This window comes from Leptinotarsa decemlineata, unplaced genomic scaffold (genome assembly GCF_025532065.1).
Source record: "Leptinotarsa decemlineata unplaced genomic scaffold, Ldec_3_MD MMD2_tig00026375_RagTag_RagTag, whole genome shotgun sequence".
In the NCBI taxonomy this organism is placed as follows: Eukaryota; Metazoa; Arthropoda; class Insecta; order Coleoptera; family Chrysomelidae; genus Leptinotarsa; species Leptinotarsa decemlineata.
In genome coordinates, this window is record NW_027412711.1 from 3,111,270 (window position 1) to 3,126,018 (window position 14,749).

Consider the following 14,749-nt stretch of genomic DNA (forward strand, 5'->3'; position numbering starts at 1 on the left):
GAATATTTTGTGATTTCCTATAATGATTATTCATTCGTTATCAAAATTGGAATATCAATCACAAATACAATTGTATTGTTATTTTTTACTTAATTTTTATACAAAAAGCGAGGAAAACTTTAAAGGAACTAGAAAGACAATTAAGTTTAAAATGAAATATCTACAAAGATGTATATATCATGCAATGAGAATCTGATTTCCGGCCTTTTCCCACCATGTCGAATATATTTTTTTGGATTTCATTTGAGTGTATTATGATGAGAAATGAAGACCTTCACTATATTATTACTTTCAGAAACAATACAAACTGTCATAATGATAATAAGACCTTGGCTTATCAAAGCGCCTGACGTTCGCTTTTCTCAGGTCGAATGGGCTGAAGTCGGAAACTGAGGGGTTCATCATGGCTTGCCAGGATGGTGTCTTCAACAACTTACTCTACCGCAGTCGCGTGATGGGTGAAGAGGTTCCTGACCCTAGGTGCAGGGCCTGCCGCGAGGCACCCGAGACCCTAATGCACTTGCTATCAGCATGTCCAGCATATGCGGTCTCGGCCTATATCCATCGACATAACGCGGCCCTAAGAGTGCTATATTACCATCTACGGCACTCTTACGGTATTGACGAGACACCGGTGTTGCCCTACGCTCCGGGGGATATTGAATCCGTTGTGGGAAACGAGAAGCGCCGAATTTATTAGAACTATTCGTTCCCCATCCTCAGGCTCATACAAGCTAATAAGCCTGATGTAGTCCTCCTCGACCACCAGCTCCTGGCGAGACGAATATCGTCAGAAAAGAGGAGGAAATACGGATAAAATATCGACATTTTCTCTTCGAACTCCGCAGACTCTATCCAGATCACTCTGTCAAGATTGTTGTTCTGATTATTGGAGTCCTTCGTGGAATGATGTCTTCTCTACTCTCGAATCATACCGGTCTGAAGCACTAAGGCAGAAATCTTAGCCGCACAGATGCAGAAGGCTGTCATTCTTGGCTCACTGCGCTTGGTCAGGGCACATGGTTCTCGGCACATATTTCGGCTTGAGGTATAATAGGCCGATTGAATACTAGACAAGCAAAAAATAAGAAAAATAGATAAAACCGTGGACAAATATTTCACGTTCTATATGAATAAAATATTAATGTACAAATAGATAAAATCTTAGGCAATATGGACAAGATTATGCTACTTACAATACAGTATGACACAACTTTGTGATAAATTTGACTAAGACTAACTTATTTCACTCTAACAGATTTTTTTTTATAATTGTCTATCTTTTTCGAGAATGTGTTTTCTTATTTGTTTTTTAAATATTGGTTTGGAATAAGATTTTTTTATTTTGTGAGGTACAGTATTATATAATTTAGTCGCCATGAAAGAATATGCCCTTTGTGAAATCGTCTTTTCAACAGTAGGATAGGTTAGTTGGTTGCGATGTCGTGTGTTATAGTCGTGGTTTCTACTCGTGGTTTCGTGATGATGCTTTGATTTTGCTGAAATGATACTTCACGTTTGTACAATAATAATATAATTGTATCATATCCATAACTTCACAATCTTGATACAGGAGATCTGACGAGAAATGTAAATTTCTAGACAAGATCAACTTCATGAATCTCCTTTGTATTACCTCTAAGGGATTGAGGTGTACACGCAGAGCTGATTCCCATGCTGTTATACTATATCTCAAATGGCTCTCCACTAGGAAACTATATAATTGTTTAAGTTCTTCGTGAGGTGAGCAATTTTTCAAGAAACGGAAGTTGTGGGGTTTTTCCATTATATATTTCATATGAGAGTCTCACCTTAAGTTTCTATCTATTTAGACGCCCAACTACCTATTTGATTTCTCTCAGGGAATCTATTTTTAGTGTTTTTCCTTGTTCGTCGACATCAAGAGTTTCAAATGGACAATCATTGGATAGATTGCAGCTAAAAGGTAGAAAATTAATTTTTTTCAGATTCACTGTCAGGAGCCTTTGGTCTTGGAAGGAGAATCCCTTCGGAGACAACTACTTTTACATGATCATTGGATGACACCAAAGAGAAAGTACTTTTGAAACAAGAATTTTCATATCAACATTGAATTATACGAAAATATATCTTATCAGAATAAACATACTGTCTCTCGACACGCGTCTTGCTAAACAAGTTAGCATCACGATGAGATGACTTGGGACAAAAAAGGTTTGATTTTTAGATATTCCACCCAACAAAAAATTCAAGTTACAAGAATCTTCAGATGAGCCTCTTGTCGCTGAAAATAACATTGTCAATTTTTATCAAAATCGGATAAATTCGAGGGAGCAGGGGTAATGGCAGAACATTTCGTCCAAAAAATCCAGAACACGAAAAAACCTTGTTGTTGGAGACAACAGTGAAAAATCAAAGGTGTCCCGAAGTTTGTTTACTTCCATGTGTGTAGAGTGGATCCCGCAACCACGGCATGTTTAAAAACAGCAATTGTTATTCCTTTGCACAAAGGAGGCGACACTAACAATCCTGCCAACTTCAAGCCTGTTTCTATGCTACCTACCCTTGCTAAAATTATAGAAAAACTTGTTAAATAAAGAATCATGATGTTTGTGAAACAGCATAATATTATTAGTAGCTCACTTTGGGTTCCGGAGTTTGAAAAACACAGAAGATGCTAATCTCTTGTTATTTAATATCTCAAAAACTAGCATCATCACCCTCAAGTGCTCCACACTAGATATCTACCTGGGTACTCAATTAATAGAAAACAAGATGTCGGCAAAATTTCTGGGATTACAAATTGATGAAAATTTGGATTTTGAAGGTCACATAAATAACCTATGTAAAAAAATTTCATCAGGATGCTTTGCAGTCAGAGTATCAGCAAATGAATTGGGCATTAATATGTCAAAAAATGTGTACTTTGCTCTCATCGAATCCCATATGAGATACGGTATCTGTTTTTGGGGAACGTTTAGCCAATACATGTTCGATAGGGTGTTTGAACTACAAAAAAGAGGAATTAGAAATATGTGTAGAGTTGGATTTAGGGATTTCTGTCGACCTTTATTCAGAAAGCATAAAATCTTGACTTGCCTTCCATATGTTAGGTCTGATGCAAAAAAAATACAGGACGGAAATGTTCATTTCACCACGACGAAATACCAGAAATAAGCTCAATATAGGTTTACCGATTCCAATATCATAAAAAATTGGGAGGTCTTTCATATATAATGAAAAAAAATGTTTAACCATTTACCAATTGAGATCAAAGGCATAACATATAGGTACCACTAAATTTAGAAAGTCTGTAAAAAGGCTCCTTTCCATTATTATTATTTATTTCAATATATAGCATATATATTATTACTTTCTGACTACTTTTTCACTCGAAAATGCTGAAATCACCAAATGTTCAAATATTTCTTTCAATTTGTATAACTTATATTCTTTAAAATAATAACACTTTTGACAATACTATTTTATCTTCGACAATATTTTTGTGTATCTTATATTTCTTAGAAAAGTAACACTTTGTCAATGAGATTTTATATTCGACAATAAAGTACATTTTGATTTGATTTGATTTTTCACTAGGGCGGTCTGTAAAGAATTGTGTCTGATTAGTGATGACCTTAGTATTTTGTCCTGTCACTTGAATATTATTTTATTCCAATTCAGACTTTTGGATTAAAGATCGATGTTTACTTATGCGGCGCCTCTTTGGCTTTTTTTTGAAACGAGTTTCGTCATTTCGTGATCAAAGACCGTAGATTATGATTCATAGTCATGAGTCATAAACTGAGACAATTATACCATTAAATAATATTGTATGTCTATTATATGACAGCAGACATCCAAGGGTATATCCATATCATCAGTACCTGGTACATGAAATAATTGAGGGTATATTCTCGAAACATGCGCACTTTCACTTTATAGGTTAAGAAATACATTTTGGTGTATACTTATATTTTTTATATATATATTTTTATTCTTCCTCTCAAGTACTTCATTGAAAATAAATCTCAATATTTACCCAAAATGTGTAAGTATAATATGCAAATAAATATACATACTCAATAAAATGAAACAGTATACATTTTGCCTAAATTCAGGTGGCTGTTAGGTATTATACTTACGAAGTGAACAGTGAACAAGTATTACCAACAACAGGAAAAAATGAACACAATTCATAGAATATATACCTATAATAAAAAACAATGAATGAATTATTGCTCTAGTTAATTTGTATTCATTGTGAAAATGAAATTTGAGGGAGTTTAAAACTTTATATATTTGTTTGTTATCATCTGTCAAGAGAATTGTAAGAAATGAAAAAAAGAATGAGTAGGGTTGTTTTGGTCAGATAGAAGGGTGAAGTGAAGGGGAAGTTGTGAATTTTAATTTTTTTTCAAAATAGTTTTCAAGAACGCAAACTCCGTCACGTAGCGATTGTGGCAATTGGACTTTTCAATTTTCAACTTTATCAATAATGTTGTAGCAGAAGATTTGCTTCTGATTGAAGACTCCAATCCAAGAAAGGAAGAAGTTTTTTGGAAATATGACCAGTTTTTTGCTATTTGGAGATATGTCAAACTTATGATATTTTCATTGAGAATTGGAGAATTCATGGATTTTCATGCCGAAGTTTTGACATTGACTAGTGAAATTACCTACCTACTTGAAGGTAGGTAATTTCAGGCACTTTTAGATTTACTGTTAGCCACTTTGTTATACTTTTTGTCTGTTCAGAGGAACACTAATATTGTTTGAAGGTGATACACAATGTTTCATCATAAATGACATTAGTTAGGACTTCCATTGTCTGATATTATAAAAAATTATTTGAAATCTCTTTAATTTTTAATTCTTCTTCTTGTTTCTTTCAGAGAATCAAAATCGTTTCATATAATATCATACAATGGAAGTCCTAACTAATGAAATTCACTAATATTGTTTTTCAGAATTGAAACCTGTATATCTATCTGTACATATTTCGGGAAAATGACTTCGACTTACTTCATGAAATTAAATAATTGTAGAAACTCTCCCTTTACCGTTCATACTTCTCATGATTCCATCTCATTTTTCAATGCTAATAATGCTAATATTTCTCCTGAGCGAAAGCTGATGTTTCTTTTCATTTCAGTGTTTGATAAAGTTGGCCAAATTCACTTCAAAATAATTATACGGTTCTGGTGTATATTAAAAACATGTTCGCTCTACGTCAGCGGTTAAAGTCTTTTACTAAAGTCGTATTACATTCATATTTTCGGTAAGTTATGAGAATAACTACTACATAATTTGATATCTGATTATCGTATCTTACTACTTGGATACTCTACGTCAGTATAGGTACTATATAGATTCTGGAACGAAATCCCATGCATTTTTTATGGTGCTTCATATGCAAAATTTCAAACATTTCAATTTCATTCGAACTGGTCCGCGAAGAAGGTCCTTGGCAATTGGATGAAGTGAGTGAATATCGTTTGTGTGGTTGTATTAGTTGAAATTGAACTCGGAGATTATTAATAACGACAATGATAATAATAATGATAATAATAATAACAAGATGGAGGCTAAGGTCACGTCGGCAAGACAACACGCGTCTCGTATCCAATGTGTGATGAATTACAGGGCGGCCAATATCCCTATCACGCTCGCAGAGCGGCGAATAGCCGCCAAACTACGAAGTATCCATCACACTTTAAGCCAAGGCGTGCTGCTGACCACCAAACAGCACTGCCTTGATAGGATAAGAATGCTAGTGGCTACTAAGAAGTCAATAGTGAGGCGAGCGAGAAGTATCGCGGAAAACCTCAGGCTCCGCAAGAAAACTTCTCGCTTATTCCAAGAGCCTCCATGTATTGTGGATAATCCACCGACCGCTGATCAGGTGGAATCCTTCTGGATGGATATCTATGAACACCCTGGCTATGAACACCTATGAACACAACTGGCCAGAATTTTCAACTCATGGCTTGACGAAGAGCAGCCGATTCTGGATTGGTTTGTCGAGGGGCGGATCGTTCTTATCCCCCATAGCAGAGATTTGTCGATTCCAAAGAATTACTGACAGATAACATGCTTGAATTCGTGTTATAAGTTTTTTACAAGCATCTTATACATACGAATACTCACAGCAGTTGACCGTGTATTCGAATGACTATATGAGCAGAGAGGGTCGAAGAGAGGAGTCGCTGGATGTAAAGAGAACCTGCTCATCGATAGATGTGTAACGCAGGACTCGATACAATATAAACGTAACCTCTCTTTGGCCTTGATTGATTACCGTAAGGCATTTGATACAATTTCGCATGATCTTATCTTGGATTTGCTCAGATGCCTTGCGGTACCCGACAAAATAGTGAGATGCATTGAACAACTGATACCACTTTGGCAAACTCGCTTCACCATAACATCTGGTCAAGCAGGGTTAGGTCACTTTCAGAAGGGGTGTATTTCAGGGTGATTCCCTCAGATCCCTTCTCTTCTGCATCTCACTATTGCCATCATCCGTTGTGCTCAGAAATATTCGAAGGTATAACTGTGGCACTCTCGGAAACTGGAGGCACAAAGTCACCCATTTGTTTCATATGGATGATCTTAAACTTTATGCCTCTGGAGGCACGCATGCTATCGGTATGAAATTCGGGATAGACAAATGTGCAATAGTCCATCTCAAAAGAGGACGAAGCGGGAACTACGGAGATGATGTGTAGATAGAAGCATCCTACACTATCTGGATGCCGGAGAGACGTATACTTACCTCGGGGTGGAACAAAAGGTAACAGCAGTGAAAAACTCTCTCCGTGGCAAGTCTCAGCAAAAACTTCGACAGGTTTGGTCATCGGACCTGTCGGGGAAGAACAAAGTTGCTGCAACAAATATGCTTGCCGTTCCAATCTTGCTCTACTCGTTTGTAGTAGTGAAGTGGACTCGGAAGGAGGTGTATCAACTCGACGTGAAGACCTGAAAAATAATGCATCTCTATAGGAGTTTGCATCCCAAATCGTCCGTTTCACGTTTGTACTTCCCCCGACAACAAGGAGGCCGTGGACTTTTGAGTTTGGAGTGTCTTCATGACAGAATGATACTGGATATAGCCTGTAGTCTTTAGGAATTTGGATCCCCTTCTCTGCCCCTTCTCATGGTCCGTGACCATGACAGAGCAGGAATTGGAGCATTTCTCTTTAGGGCAGCTGCCCGAGCAGCTGATGAACTCGGTATAGTTTTCGACACTGAAAGAGGTGACCACAACTTTGTCACCGAGTTGGAACCCGTTCAGCAAAAAGCTCATAAAAGGTCTATATTGAAGGCGCAGAAATCACTTAACTTCTGCGGCAGCCAATGGATGGGGTCTTTTTATACAATATTCAAAACCTTGGGTTATCATAGCGTCTGACTTTCGGTTTTCTTGAGTCAATTGGGCTGCCAGTATGGTGTCTCCAACATCTCAGTGTACTGCAGTCGCGTTAGTGTTCCTGACACAGGGCCTGCTGCCATGCGTCTGAGACCCTAATGCACTTTCTGTCAACATGTTCAGCATATGCTGTCTCGGCCTATATTCATTGATACAATGCGGCCCTGAGAATGCTTCATTACCATGTACGGCCCTCTTACGGTGTTGACAAGACACCGGTTTTGCCCTGCGCTTCGAAGGATATTGAATTCTTTGTGAGAAACGAGAGGTGCTGATTTTATTGAAACTATCCGTTTCGCAGTGCTTTCTCATTGAGTTGCCACTGTAATTTCATCTGAATGAAGAACTACAGAATCTGAACTAATTTGGTCAGGTAAATCGTACATGAAATACAAGTAGCAGATTACAGCCGGTTCTGGGCTTTCCCCCACCACTATGACGTATTAATTGCTTTTTTTTTGTTGTTGTTTAGTAACATCAAGGCGATGTGACCTTGAAGGGTCTGGTGCAGGAATCCTTCAAAATTTTTTTTCATATGAGATTTTTGGGTGTGTGTGTGACATAGTGACGTAATTACATTTGATTGGTGTGTGTGTGTGAGAATGCACGATACAGGGTCTCATCATGTGCTTGTCTATGTATAAACATACGTCTGCATACTTCGAAGATCCTTCGAGTAATGAAAGTTCCATCGGTGTGAGCCCACCAAGTTAGTAGTGGTGTGACGTCACAGCAGCATCCATCCAACGGTAAGAGAGCAAGATGTTCACTCCACGACGTGTGGCTGAGTAATGCGTATTCATCAGTCTGCCCTCACCTCTCCCGATGCGCTGAAGGCTGTGACGTAACGCATCGCTCTAGCCCCGGTATCGATGGCCGATGACTGTCTGCCTAACGTCTACCCTCAACGACCACTGCCTGTTCGTATCGACATCTGTTATCGCATCCAGTTGGGAGGTGAGCTTGGCTGTGACGTCAGGCATCTCTAGTGGGTAGCAACTAGCAATGTGAACCTTTCACGATTTCATGGTGGGGGTGACTCGCACTGTTTAATATAAAAGAAATGCCTGGCACACTATGAAATCAGTAGACGAATAGATCTGCAGCAGTTAGCAATTGGTAGAGTGTTATTCAGTTCGTAATAGAAAAAAGACGGTGAGTATATTTGTCTGTTAGAAATTGTTTATATTTTCATACATATTTTCATCATGTCCGTTTCAAAAGATTTGAATAAAGTTAATAATTTGATTGTACAGGAGGTTGAAATACTAGAGCAAAGGGCCTTATCTTCATTGTCAATTGATGAAGTGTACACAATTAAAAATATGTCAACTTATTCTACACGATTTGGTAAATCAATTTTAATAACTTTGGAAGATGTGAGCAATGATAAATTATTTAAAACATGGCTACCAAAACGTGGTGGTAAACATACGAAGACGTATTTAGGACAGAGCCCACAAAGTTTTGCTGGCATGAAAACGCGATCTCTAATCAAATTCAATATGATTGAATAATGATTGTAATTATTTATAGTGAATTTCTTTTTGTTTTAATAATATTCATATATTAGATGATAATTATATGGAAATATGAATATAACTAACTTAGTTGAATACACTCACTTTGTAACTACAAGTAAAATGAGAATGTGAGTATTATATCATGGAAACGAGTTGGAGGTTGCTTATTGTTTTTTTATTCGATTTCAGTTCCACCATTCAAAGATGTGGATGCAGTATGCAAGGCAAGATTGGATCGATGTTGTAGATCTTAAATCATCGGTTCAACATTTGTAGTCTAAATTGAAGGGTCTTTTTGAGGTTATGATAGAACTGAACCTGAGAAGATTCCTGTATAGCCTCCAACCATACTTGACAGAATGGATTATTCATCACTTTGAATTGAATGATGAAAATCGAGAGAAAATTGAAAATAGTCGCGAAAATGATGACTATGAGAAAGAAGTTATTTTCGATAGTCTGTAGGTTCCTGTAAATCATAAATGTCAAATAGAAAACTTTGTATAATTTTCATGTTCTATTCATTCAAATCCTATAATATACAATAGAAAATTATTACAAAACAATAAATATGATATATATGAATTAGGAAAAAAATCACAATACTTGATATAAGTCAGTTACAAATGAAAAAAAAAATCATAAAACAGTACATGATAGAGTGGAAAAATGAAATAGTATCAATAATTTAAAGAGTGTCAATATCTGTTGTGAACTGAACCATCCAATGCATTGTATGTTGAAACTGTAATATGCAAAATTAATGAGTGTTGTCTGGAAACTTGGTCTTCATCGTCTCAAACTCAATCTTTATATCAATAGTTGATGATTTTGTTGCATTCGGTTGATGGGAACAATCGATGATGAATAGTGGATTCTCTCTGAATTGTCCAATGTTCATCAGAGGTTCACTCATATCTCCGCTGGAAAGTCTCAAAAGCATAATAAGCAGGGGCATCAAGGTTTCTATCGAAATTGAAATTGCAACGCTCGTATGGATAAACTTCAGAATTCAAGTATACTCGAATACTATTGAAATCAGCAGTTGTGAATTTTGTAATATCCTGTGTTCTATCTTCAGATGTGGTAGTACTTTGGAATGCGATGATGACGAAACGAGGAGTTTCCAGAGCGTTAGTTGTTTTAATGGCCCATATGTCTGAAGAAGTCCCACGTAATGATGGAAGTTCATAGAGGTCCCACATGCGATAAGCCAACTTGATTTTGGCATTCAGACCGCTTTTGTTTATTCTACTTAAAAATTTGAGTTTGTGTTTATCATCTGGTACAATATGTCTTATATTCCATTCGATTTCATTTATTTCCAAATCAACATCAATCTCACCTCTATATGAGTTTTTGAATGATCAAGCGATAATGAAAATCAATTCCTGTTTGGCATTTAAGATACTTCTGTTGTAATCTTCAGCAAAACCCATCAAATATTTCAGAATTAGTTTTCCACCAAAAACATGACCAAAAACAAGATATCTTGTTTCAATTGTGAAAGTCCCCAGCCAGATGTCAATAATGTGTTAGCATGTGGTTGTCCAAATGATATCATGGTCTTCATTGTAGATGTTATCCCAGGTTTTCTAACAACAGCTACCTGTTCACCACCCATTTAGTTACGGATTTCATCAAAGAGAAATGCAATTGCATTATTCGAGAGAAAGCATGTTTTCGCTACATCTTTCGGGGTGAATTTGCCTTCTATGTAAATGAAGCTCTCGGCAATATCTAGTATAACATCTTGAATTTTGATTGCAATTCTAATTCCATCCGAATTCCTGAATAGCGGTGATCCGTAGGGCTTATATGTGTGCTCATATAAACATATGAGAGAATGATCGAGCACTGGTTCATCGAATATATTCAACTTTTCACTGTTTGTTTCGAGCACCATTGTTATTTTCTCACTTTCAATCCAATCGATTTCAAAAATTCAAGATCACTTACAGACAGAGCGTTATGTGCTAGCTATTTAGCATACACTTGTGGAATGAGCTTTTTTTCACACACTTTTCTTTTTATGCACACTTTTTTTTTTGATAGTGCAGCTCGTTATGGTTTGGGATTGTTCAATACAATTTTGTCAATTGTAAATGAAACCCATAACAATAGTTATTCGATTTTCTTCAATTCCAAAATAATGAAAATCTCTTTTCCACTTCCAAAATCGATAAGGTTATTTTTTCATCCAAAATACGCACTGTAATGTTGTGAATCAATTGAAGATCTTCTGGACTGACAGGCATATATATAATACTGTGTGGTTCTTTAGTAAGATTGTATCCAGGTTCAAAATCAATATCGAATGAGAAAAGAATGTGGGATTCTTCACCATTTATATATGAACCAGATATTATATTGCAATCTAAGCGAATAAGTCTCACAGTTGTAATGTTTATTGGTAATGAGAATTCATGTATCTGATTTGGTGGAAATATGTCATGAGCGAACCCCATCATTTCTGCTATAGAATTTGGATGTGTCAGATCAATTTCATATTTGGATCGCATTTCACATTAGAACATTTTCGAAAGAATCGAGTCAATTCCAATGGTGGGGGTAGATCTCCAAAACTATCGAAATATGCGACTTCTTTCCCGCATTTTTTATATGCCACCCAATGTGTTCCTGGTCCACTTATTCCATCTAAATTAACAATAGCTGTCTCGTTTTGTCTTGGACCTGAAGAGGGTAATCTGTCACGCATTAAAAAACCACGAAAATGTGGTTTTCATTTCATTTTTTGTGCATAATAACTGAGATCCAGATCAGTAAGAGGCCTCTGAGGTAGGGGTTCAATCAGTTTTTTGCTTTGTTTGCGACTCTGTATGGTTTTAAATAAAGTCCTAAACCTTCACGGTACGGTTTGAGGTATATTCCACTTCCGCGTTTGCCCAATGCTACAGCCTCCATGGTTTTATTGTGGCGATTGGCTTCCATTAAAGCCGCTCTGCTGGCTTTTGCCGAATTCACGGCCTTGGTAATACCAGCAGCGGCTTCCGCTAAACTCCCTAGTGCGGATAGTTCAGCAAAAATTGGTATCAATGGCAAAAGTCCACCGATCTTGGGAACAGAAATTATGCATGGTGTGCGGATTCTCTTCTTTCCACCGGCAGCTTTGAGGTATTTACGTGCCGCCTGCAGTGCCACATTGATAGCTTTTTTGCTATTATTCGTCACAAATTGATCCCCACCAGCTTTCTCCAATACATTTCGCACTTTATGGACTATCCCAACACCAAATGCAATTTTTCAATTTTTATTTTTTTTCGTTTGTTTCCTCTTACTTTTTTTCTTATTTCTGCTACAACCCATGCCCATATGTCTTTTTATTTTCATAATGTTGGTGACAAGTAATGCAGCTGCTCTTTCTCCAATACTCGCGTCCTTCGATTTAACCCTATCCCAAGCGCTGTATTCAAGTTCTTTGTCGGCTAAATGTCTTGCTGCAAGATCGGATGGATGCTTAGAATATTGAATATCGTGTTTTTTGCATTCAATATCTAATTTATTGATTCCAGGATCTTGCGAGCTAAACGTTCTTTCACTTTTGTACCCGGTCCACAGTATTGATAACCTCCAGGTAGATGTAATTCGAAAGGAAGTTTGTTTATTAAATCATTAACAAAACCACAACCTCTTTTGATTTCATGATCACTTTCAATACGTCCGTATCGTTTGATGGTACACATTGAAATGAAGAAGCTAATAACATTTATATAGTCTCCAACCACGGCACGATGCGCATTGCAAAACAGAAAGAAAAGTTTACTGTAGATAATCTAGATGAGAAATTCGGGTGTGGATTGAATGGACAGAGGGTATTCAGACATGGTCCACTACTTCCATCATCAGTTCGAGGACTCATTATAAGACCTTCACATTGTGGAAAGACGAATGCAATGATATCGCTATTAACACATCCACAAGGACTGAGATTTAGAAATGTGTATCTATATTCAAAATCACTCAATCAACCTAAATATCAGTACTTGCGAAATGTTTTGGAACCTATAAAAGGATTAGGTTTTTATACATTCAGCAATAATGAAGAAATAGTGGAACCCTCCACATTTTCGATGATGTGATATGTGAAAAGCAGGATATTATTAGATCATATTTCTGTATGGGACGTCATAAGGATGTTGATTGTTTTTATCTCGCACAGACATATTCACGGGTACCCAAACAATCAGTGCGTGACAATACCAATGTCATCATAATGTTCAAACAGAATGAGACGAATTGACATCATATTTATTCAGATCATGTATCACCCGATGTAACATTCAAACAATTCCAATTGATGTGTGTTAAATGCTGGGAGGACCAATATGGATTTCTAGTCATTGATAAGGACAGAAAAATAAATGAAGGTAGATATCGCAAAAGATTCGATAGTTTTATATATCCATGATCTTGTTATTCAAACTTATTCAATAACTGAATATTGTAGAGGTAACTTCATCAGCGAATTGAGCTATAATTCAAAAAGAGCATTATGAATACGAGAAATGATTCTGAAAATAAAAACAGTGAAATGAATCTGAAACGTCAACTAGTAGAGACAACAGAAGCTGTCAGGCAGAAATTCAACTCTATCAAGAATGATAATATTGAAAATCGTACAACACTTGAAAAATTGAATGAGCCCATAACAAAACCATTGAATGTTTTATCATTAAACGCTACTTCGAAATCATCAATGTTATCGTCAAACCATGGAAATGTTCAATCTACTTCAAATTATCCCATGAGTATTCCAATAGGAAGAAAACAATCTTTTGGTAGTGTATCATCTGTGAATAGTGACACGAGCACACTTCAAGACGATATGAGAACAACTCTATTCGAAACACGATCATCGTCCCACATCGATTCCTCGGATCATGACTCCTCACCTAATATGAATGAAAGTCGTGATGATGTTTTGGCGAAACATTTGAATAATGTAAAATCTAGAAATCCAGCATATGATGGAACATTTGGTGTACGTATGGATCCTATAACACAAAAGCTGAAAATGGGAAGTCTAGTGGTACATTTCAAAGATGGAAACATTTCATTTTGGGATGCCGATAAAGTGAAAAAATATGAATGCGCACGTAGTCCAGACTTGTATGATATGATCTTCTTGAAGAATCCGCAAGATATTGATAATGAAGAATCTCGTCAAGTATATTTCAAAATATTGAAAATAACGAATGCTCCATATAAACAATATCATCTGAAGAATGGTTTCAAAAACACAAATTCTAAAAAATTTCGTGAAGTTATCAAACCTCTATTAGACTCACGACAATATCCAATAAGAAGTAGAAGTAAAATTGGTGGAGCACTCAAACGAAAGAAAATGGAGAAAACATATAATTCTAAACCTGTGAATTATGTGTACTGGAATTCACCGAAAGAGTTAGTTGCTCGTCTACGACTATTGGTAGCTAGCTTCAAAGTCAGCTGGGCATACTGGACATGACAATAAAATAATTCCAATCATTGAAGAATTACCTGAAGAAGGTATAATATATTGCTATATTTACAAGTAATGATCACTATTATATCATCATTCAATGCAGTAACATTATCAACTCTTTCGTTTAATCATTTTTGAAATAGAATGACTAATGAAATAGGTGATGTCAAACAACAAGTTGTTGATGAATTACATAGACCTGCAAGACGTAATTTTCGTAGGAGAATAACAACCATCAAAGGTTTTGCAGATCTATGGCAAATAGATCTAGCTGAACTACAACCTTATGCAAAAAGTAATAAAGGATACCGATATATACTTGTAGTAATT